Source organism: Pocillopora verrucosa, chromosome 13 (assembly GCF_036669915.1).
Source record: "Pocillopora verrucosa isolate sample1 chromosome 13, ASM3666991v2, whole genome shotgun sequence".
In the NCBI taxonomy this organism is placed as follows: domain Eukaryota; kingdom Metazoa; phylum Cnidaria; class Anthozoa; order Scleractinia; family Pocilloporidae; genus Pocillopora; species Pocillopora verrucosa.
The window spans coordinates 8,507,244-8,507,451 of NC_089324.1; positions in this window are offsets into that span (position 1 = coordinate 8,507,244).

Here is a 208-nt window from a genome sequence, read left to right on the forward strand (position 1 = left end):
TATTATAAGAAGTGTTTGGCCACAGATAGCCAGAATTAAAATGGATATACATTTAAAAGTTACAGTTGAATTTATCCAGAATATTTTATAATTGTAATAATAGAAATTTATATAGATTTTAAAACTATGTAAATATTCAAAAAGTGCTTTACTTTACGTTAACTGTTTTAAACTAGCACTGAGCTCTTTCCTAAAAAGAAATGCTTAG